The sequence below is a fragment of the Pteropus medius genome, unplaced genomic scaffold (genome assembly GCF_902729225.1).
Source record: "Pteropus medius unplaced genomic scaffold, Ma_sr-lr_union100, whole genome shotgun sequence".
NCBI classification, from domain to species: domain Eukaryota; kingdom Metazoa; phylum Chordata; class Mammalia; order Chiroptera; family Pteropodidae; genus Pteropus; species Pteropus medius.
Genome location: NW_024340699.1, coordinates 16,093,320 through 16,100,979, shown reverse-complemented (window position 1 = coordinate 16,100,979; position 7,660 = coordinate 16,093,320). Strand labels below are relative to the sequence as shown.

The window sequence follows — 7,660 nt, the reverse complement described above, 5'->3', positions numbered from 1 at the left end:
CCGTGTGCCCGGGCACGTGTGAACGAACGGACGAGCCCCCGCTCTGTGCCGGGCTCCCCGCGTGGCGTCGGGGACGAGGAATGAATCGGTCTCACGTCGCCGCCAGTGGAGCTGGCACGGACGCCGCACGAAGAGGCGGCGCCTGGGAAATGCGGCCTTTCTCTGCTCGTCTGCCCACTTCTCACGTTCGGAACGAGTCTTTAAGTCGCGCGCTATCGAGCTCTTGGCAGATGCAGGCTGCACCGAGCGTTCACATTGTCGTATCACATCTCTGAAAATCTTCAACACGACTCGTGGGCATGTTTCCTCTCATTGATCTAGGCTGCCTGTCTCAGATCAAATTCCGCTTTTCAAGCAATTTTATATCCAAATCCTCCCACATAATTTCTAACAGTAAGAGTTTCTTTACAAAGAACACGAAGCTAACTATGATCCTTCACTGACTTATACAGCATCCACCACTCTCCTGTTTTTAGAATCCTTATCCTTTTCAAGTGGAATTCTAAAAATATCAGTTAAGCCCCGACTAATTTCTAATCCTTGCTTCTATTAATATTGACGGATGGGCAGCTGGTCTCCTAGCCTTTGTCCTTGCTTGATTAAGTAGTTCTAAGCTTTTCCTGACAATCTGACGGCTGGCAACATGACCAAGCCTGAGTGGAAAGGCGGGCAGCCTGCACGTGTCGGTGCTGGGACCAGCTTAGCTAGAGAAGGCCTTCAGGTAACTCTCCTCTGTCCCCCGGCCCACTCCTTCTCGGAGCAAGGGGCTGCAGTCCTGTCCCGGGTGCTGGGTTAATACCTGACATCACAGATCGGTTTTAAATTCTGCGCCGTCAGCATCCTGCAGAGCGTGGAGAAAGGCCTCGGGAGAGGTGCTGGGGTGACCGCACAGCCTTGGGCCTCGCCCACAAATGGAGATGGCTTCCCTGACCAGTGGCTCCTGCCGAGGTCCGAAACACCGCGGTGCACTGTCCAGGACCCTCTGAGGTCAGGTGCCCTCGGCTGTGTCGCTCTCCAGGGCTGCCTGGGGCTGCAGGGGACCACGTCACTTGAGGCAGCTGCATGGAGTGGCCAGTCGGCAGGCAGCGCACGATGGCCTCGTCCCTTCCTCTCTGCCACGGCTACGGGCGCCTCAGCTCCGCGCTGCCGCACGCCGCCCCCCCCCACACACGCTGCTCGTGGGCGCACCCCGCAGTAAGCCCGGCGCTCAACGCTTTGCCTCGGAGCCCGTTTCTGGGGAAGGGCAGTGGGCGTCAACCACGAGCCCAGAAGTAAACTTAGAACGGAAGCTCTGAGCCGGGTCGCCTGCCCGCTGGCAGCGAGGCCGATAAGGAGGATTCTTCAGGGAGGTTGCAGGCTGAGCTCTGACCATCCCTGATGTGTGACGTCGTTAAGGCTTCAATGCCCTGACTTCAAAACTTGCCATGGCCAGGCACACGGTGCAGCATTAGCCAAAGAACAGACACACAGGCCGGTGAGACGAGAACAGAAGCCCGCACGCAGGGCTGCACGCACGCAGACCCACACGCGGACCCTCACACACGCAGACCCGCACACACGCAGCCCACTGCTCTGTGACAAAGGAGCAAGTGCAATTCATTGGGGGATTAAGAGTGTTTTTAACAAATAGTGCCGGAACACTTGGACATCCACATCCAAAAAAATACGAATCGAGACAGACTTTACGCCTTTCATACAAACTAACACAAAATGGATCGTGACTTAAAATCACCTAACTGTAAAATGCAAAACAACAAAAATTCTAGATGACGACCCAGGAGAAAATCTAGGTGACCCCGGGTTTGGCGAAGGAGTTTTACACACGACACCGAAAACGTGATCTCTGAAAGAAAATATCCATGTCAGACTTTACTAAAATTTAAAACTGCCGGCGAAGACGCAGCGCGGCGGGAGCTCGCCTCGCCGCTCCCGGGAGAGCTTGGCGGTTCCTCACAAAGCTACCTGTGCCCTCACGCACGGCCTGGCGGGCGCGCTCCTCTGTACTTCCCCGGCCGGGCACGTGGCCGCACGGGAACCTGCACGCGAACGTTTACGGGAGCGAGGCTCACGATCGCCGAACTCAGAAGCAACCCCGACGTCCTGCAGGAGGTGACGGGTAAATAGACTGTGGTCCATCCAGATGACGGAATATCACTCAGTGATAAAAGGAAATGAGCCGTCAGCCACGGAAGACATGGAGGAGACATAAGCGTATGATACCAGGTGAGAGACGCTAATCTATAAAGGCTGCATGCCGTATGACTCCAAGCATAGCACATTCTGGAAAAGGCAAAACTCAGGACAAGGAAAGGGTCAGTGGCTGCCGAGGGCTCAGGCGGAAGGATGGACAGGTGACGCCTGGGGATTCTCAGGGCAGTGAAAACGTTCTGACGCCAAACATTTGTCCGAAACCATACTGCGCGACACAGGGAGAACTTTAATAGCAACTGTGGATTTTAGTTAATAATATGTATTAATATTGGTTCACCGATTGTAACACACGTATCACAATAATGCAAGCTGGCAAATAACGGGGGAGATGGCGCCCGAGGAGAGCAGGTATCCGGGAACTCTGCCGTCTGCTCACGCTTTCTGCAAATCCGAAACTGTTTTAGAAAACGAAATCTATTGACTAAAAACAAACTTTTAAGGGGTCAAGCGGGTGGACCGCGGTGGGAGGAACTCGTCAGCTGCTGCGGTTTTGGGCGTTTGGGAGGTGTGGGCCGTACGTACAAGGACAGGGTGGTGGCTGCTGGGTGCTACTCATGCGGGACGACCGGGAGAGGCCAAGGCTGGCTCGTCGCCAACTTAAGGTGCAGTGCGTCCCCCAGCGCTGCCCGGGCTTCTGCGGCAGCGCAGGGCAGACCTGGGGTCTTGCAGGAGGAGCTGAGTCAGGCCCGGGGCTCAACGGTAAGAAGAGAGGGCCCCAGAGAGGGTGAGCGCCCAGGCCCAGCAAGGCCGCTGCCAAGGTCAGGGCCGCAGCTGGGAGCGGGCCTCGGAACTCGTCATGGAAACAGCTGGGCTACCGCAGTCAAACGTCCCTGAGCGCCCTGGGCCTGCGGTGGTGCCACGCATCCTCCCTGCACCGGGCTCCTGTGCAGTCAGCTGGGCCCGTCCGCTTTCTCATGCGTGGGCTTCGCCGGGCAGGCCTGGGCCCTCCTCTCTGTGGGGGACCCTCGCGGACAATCGTGTCGACGGGCCGCACTCGCCATCTTCACGGCGACGAGTTCCGACTCTACTTCCCTAGGCCGGACCTCTTTCCCGGAGGCCCAGAGCCATGCGCCCATGCTTATCCGCCAGCTTTGATCTCACAGCTGATATATCCTAAACGGAAGCAATTTCCCCCACTTATTAGTGAGAATGATTTTAGCTACAAATAGGAAAACATCAAAAAACGCCTTTGACAATGAGGATACGTGTTACCTTGCGTCACGAGAAGCCCAGAGGCGAGGCGCTCGGTCATCATCCACAGCCCGGCGTCTTCCCCTCTCTCTCTGCTGCAGCGTTTGATTCGGTCCTTAGCCCTTCCTGTTAGCAAGAAGGCTATTTCTAAGCGTCACGAAAGTACCTTCTAGAAGAGGGCTACGTACTAACGGGTGTCTGTTTTTTATCAGGGAGGAAATGTGCCCCAGAAGGCCCTCCGCCCCCGAAAGACTGGACCCCATGCTCGGCCCCGTCCGCGAGGAAAGCCTGAAGGTGGGCAGGGGCCCTGCACCTCTCACCTGCGCCCCGGCTCCTGCCTCTCGGTCTGTCCTCCGCATCCTGCAGCCAAACAAATGCTTTAAAGCGCCACGTGTGCGGCGACCACAGCGTTGCTGCGCTTCCTCTGCGTAACTGAGGGGCTTCCCGCCATCGCGACTCGGCCACGAGGCCACCGACGCTCACAGCTGCCTGCGAGGGGAGAGCAGAGGGGTCTGCCTGGGCCAAAGAAGTCAGCGCTCGGTTTTGAGTTTTAAACCTAAACTTTTAAGAGCTCACAGCAAGCCACAGGCTCAAAGCAAGGCTTCCGAGAGGGAGAAGAGAGAGAAAAAGGAACCATGAACCAGAGCTCAGATTCACCCTAAGGCGAGAAACCCAAAGGCAGGATGTGCGAGAAGATTCCTCGGCGTGGGAGGAAATGACCTCCGGGGCTGGAGAGAAGTCTGGAGAGCTTCGAAAGGGAAGGCACCTGGGCGACGGTGATGCCTGGGTCCCCGAGAACGTGCCCGCCGCTCCCCTACCACCCCCAGTTGCAGGACTTGAGAGGATGAACATTTGAAAGCAGAGGAGTCCTTGCCTGCTTCCCATCTGCACCTCCCGGAGGCGCACGGCTTCCCCATGCCAACTCAGGCAGAGCGCGTAGCGGGCACCTGGGGTGTGCTCAGGCACGGACAGGACCTGCGGTGCTGCCCCAGAGCCGCAGGCTCTAGGGGGCCCCAAACCCCCAGCGCCCTGGCACGGAAGGCCGAGTGGGTCTCTGAAACAGATGTAGCCTGCGGTCGGGACGGGCTTACACTGCATGTCACGAGCTCACGATCAGAGGCCGTGGCAGAAACCACGGCACCAGCAGCAAATGCCAGCGCGTGACCAAAGGCGGGACAGGGCTCAGGACCTGCAGAGGCCAGAGGGGAACTGGCTGGCATGGAAGCCAGAGCTTCGACCCTCTGCTGCCACGTGGTGTACAAGCTTCCAGGACCCAACGCCACTGGGAGAGCAGGGAAAGGGGACTCGGAGGAAGAAGCCTTAAAATGACCGAGATTTGAGCTAGTGACTGAGGTCATGAGATGAACAAAAAAGGAATCAGCAGAGCAGACTGGACAAACCCCAGTGAGACAGAAGAAGTCGTCTGCCGATGGCAGTCTGGCTGCTCCAAAGGGAAGATGAGTTGAACTTCAGAAAACCGGGAAAGTTACAATTCTTTTTCGTACAGCTGTGTAAAGTATATTATAAATTTTGTTCCCTGCCTATCCCTCAAGGTCATGCTTAAAACTTTTCAGCAAGACCCTTCTGCACTCAATATTAAGTTCAAACCTTTTCGTGCGTGAGCTGGCCCCTGCCTGCCTCTCCCTCTGCCCGCCAGCCGGCCGTAGCAGCGGACAGTCAAGAATGTGGACGTGGAGCCGGGGTTGAGACCCCGACTCTCCTCTCGGGCATGCTTAACACCTCTGCACCTCAGCTTCCTCGCGTGTAGAATGAGGATCATAAAAGCGACCTACTGGTGAAGAACACTGGTCCCTTGATGGAGAGTCAGCATGTTACTGGACACGCACAGTGGCCTCTCCAGGTTGACTTCCTGAGGTTCGCTAAGGCTCCAAGTTCTGCCGCGCTTTCCCCATGCAGTCATGACAAGGTCCTTCCTCACCTGCTGACCGCAAGGCACTTCTCAGAGGACATTTAAGGAAGCCCGTCATCGGTGGCGTCTGTGTCTACTGAGGGCCTAGAAGCGATTACATCCTGGTAGCAATAAGCACGCCACACACTCAAACTCTGGTTTCTGAATCCCATCCCCCACTGAAAAGAGCGCTCTGGGAGAAATGGCTGATCCCACGCTGGCGCGGGAAGAGCACACGAGCCTGGAACATCTTGTGCCAGGAGGCAGGGGACAGAGGGATGGTGCATGTCCGAAGAACTCAGGAGCCAGCTGGATGGGGCTCACACTGACCAAACTCGGACGATTTGAACCTCGAAATCGATAACGATAGCAACAGAACAGTACCCATCGAATGAAACAGACATCCAAGCGTCCATACTGATACAAACACGAGTCGAAGTAAACAGAGCAGGGCAATCTTTTCCTTGTATCGGAATGCCAACTAATAAATGGAGAACAAATGACGGAAACTTTAAAAAGCGCCGCTTGGCAGTGGCCACAGTGAATCAGGGAGAAGTCACTGACGAAGGCGAAGGTTTTCAGGCAGGGGCTGGGGAAGAACAAGACAACGGCGGAATCTCAGAATAGCTCCCCATGAAATACAATCAACTTATGAATGAAAAACGTGGAGAAAACGAGTGGACATCGATGTGACTGGCTAATCAGGATTAGTATTCCCCGTGGTAGGGATGGGGAGCAATCTTGGGTCCCCGATAAGCACCATTCAGTGGTGTTCCTACCAAGGAAACACAAACCGGTCTGGTCCTGAAGGACCATCGGTGGGCCCTGAGACTCATCTTGTGTTATGTGCTGTCGAGTCCACTCCGACTCCTGGGGACTCTGAGCGATGTCCACAAGATCCTGTCCTCAGCAGCCCTGCTCACACCTGCAGACGCCTGTGACTCCTCTCGTGGAGTCAATCCAGCTCATATTTGGTCTCTTTCCCTATTGCTTTATATTTTTCCCAGCATTACTGCCTTTTCCAAAGAACTCTGCCTTCTTATATGTATGAAGTCTGTAATCTTTAATAAAAACTGAAACAGTTAGGGACAGAGTGACCAAGGGCCTATCCTAGCTTAGAGGAGAGTGACCATGATTATGGATGAGATCCTGGAGCAGGAAGGAAAAATAAACATTGTTGACACAGTTGGCATAATCTAAATGGGGTCTGGGAATTGGCCCTTAATATTTTTCAATAGTGACTTCCCCATGCGGACGGCTGGAGGGTGGTTATGCAGGAGTGTCTGCTTTCGGGAAATACACAGTGTGTGGGGGTGCTGGGCATCACATCACGTCCAGAGCATGCTCTCGAGTGGTTCGAAAAAAGACTAAGGAAAATGGGCACACACAGGTGCGCACAGTCGATCTGCATTTGTGGATGCCACACTCGTGCCTACTTGCTAAAATTTATTCGTAACTCCCAAATCAATACTTGTGGAGCTTTCGCGGTCTTTCGCAGACATGGGCAGAGTGATGAAACCCTGAGTTGCCTGATGAACACACTTCCAGCTGAGGTCGAGCAAGATGACGCCTGCCGTCTTGTTCCAGCTCTGATACTGTAAAGAAGTGTCCTTTTCGCCGCTTATTTGGTGCCAGTTTTACTTGTGTGCTTTTTGTTCATGGCTTGGCTGTTTAAAATGGCCCCCAAGGTGGTGCTCAAGTTCTGTCCAGTTTCCTGAGCCCAAGAAGGCTGCGATGTACATTATGGAGAAGACACTCACGTCAGATAAGCAGAGTTCAGGCACGAATTACAGTGCTGTCGGCCGTTTCGATAACAAATGAACAGTATACACTAAAGGAGGGATCTTGAAACAGAAACAGACACAAAACACGGTTAAGTCTTGATCACTTGACATACACCAGGCCAGGGGCTCTCTGGGAGCTAGCCCAGTATTCCCACGTTCTTTCTAGAAATAAGGGCTTTCTCTTACTCTCCAGAGCGGCCCGCGCTCCCCTCAGGTCCCGGTTGGGAAAAGGGCCAGCACGACTCGGCTAGGCGCTCCTCGGACCCCAGCGACCCTCGGACCAGGCCGCCCCCGAGCCTCGCTTACCCTCCCAGGCGCGGGTAATAAATGGACGGGGCCCGCAGCTTAGGCCGTGACAGCTCCATACCTCGCTGCGGCCTCCCCGCGGCGCCCGCTCCGCCGCCCGAAGCCTGCGGCGGTCCATCCACCTGCGGCGGGGCTCTCGAGGCCCCTCCACACGGCCGCCGCGCACCCTGACTCAGCTTTCCCGCGCCTCCGGGCGGGCCGAGTGCGCCTGCGCAGAGCAGCCTCACCGTGACTTGGCAGCTCCGAGAAGCGGCGAGAT

The 7,660-nt window shown here is 55.6% G+C and overlaps 1 long non-coding RNA gene across 2 annotated transcripts; it reads right to left on the bottom strand.

Annotated features, from left to right (window-relative positions):
- Positions 1-2,417: 2,417 nt before the first annotated feature.
- On the bottom strand, positions 2,418-7,619 carry LOC120616044 (uncharacterized). 2 transcript variants are annotated; one of them, XR_005656444.1, is made up of 5 exons: positions 7,402-7,619; positions 5,011-7,155; positions 3,723-3,891; positions 3,424-3,528; positions 2,418-3,324 (listed from the first exon to the last, which is right to left on the bottom strand). It is a non-coding gene; the product is annotated as an uncharacterized LOC120616044 (long non-coding RNA). The 2 variants fall into 2 exon arrangements; XR_005656445.1 differs by having other exon boundaries at positions 5,196-7,155; positions 7,402-7,618.
- Between the last annotated feature and the right edge of the window lie 41 nt (positions 7,620-7,660).